Source organism: Cricetulus griseus (genome assembly GCF_003668045.3).
Source record: "Cricetulus griseus strain 17A/GY chromosome 1 unlocalized genomic scaffold, alternate assembly CriGri-PICRH-1.0 chr1_1, whole genome shotgun sequence".
In the NCBI taxonomy this organism is placed as follows: domain Eukaryota; kingdom Metazoa; phylum Chordata; class Mammalia; order Rodentia; family Cricetidae; genus Cricetulus; species Cricetulus griseus.
The window spans coordinates 107,662,434-107,663,088 of record NW_023276807.1 but is presented as its reverse complement, the minus strand read 5'-3'; the positions used below and the strand labels follow the sequence as shown (position 1 = coordinate 107,663,088).

The 655-nt window shown below is 33.6% G+C and overlaps 1 pseudogene; it reads left to right on the top strand.

Annotated features, from left to right (window-relative positions):
• The first annotated feature begins 356 nt into the window (after positions 1–356).
• On the top strand, positions 357–455 carry LOC113832304 (annotated as a pseudogene).
• Positions 456–655: the final 200 nt, after the last annotated feature.

The window sequence follows — 655 nt, the reverse complement described above, 5'->3', positions numbered from 1 at the left end:
AACAGATACAGGGTACATATATTTCCCTTTCCACAAACCAGTCACCAAGAAGGATCATCTCCTGAGACCTAAAACAATCTCAGTAAATTTGAAAATACTTCAAAAAACACAAATTATTTTCTCGGGGGGGGGGGAACCCCTTAAATTGTTACAAACCAATAACAATGCATGTAGAAATTCTTCAACTGTTTGTTAATAAAGCAATACACTTCTGTATTGCTTATAAGCAAAGGAAAACCAACAAATAAACAAAAAGAACTTTAAAAATATGTTGCAGTGATAGCAAGAGGTACACTCCAAAATTTAAGGAATGTGGCAACCTTTTTCTTAAAGATGAAATGTAAGAATCTGTAGCTGTGTTCACTTTGGGAGCACATAGGTCAGAACTGGAATGAAGATAAACATGGCCCCTACACAAGGATGACATGCAAATTTGTGAAGCATCCCATATTACCAAAAAAAAAAAAAAGAGAAAGAAATGAAATGAATTTATAGCTTTAACTGCACACATTATGGAAGAACACCCTACCATTAAGCGTCATGCTTCCTACCACAAGCTATAACAAAAGCATAAATTAAGCTCAAAGGAAAGAAAATAATAAGGAGCAGAATTAAATAAATTTAAAAATAATGAGGCCAGTAGAGTTTTATTACC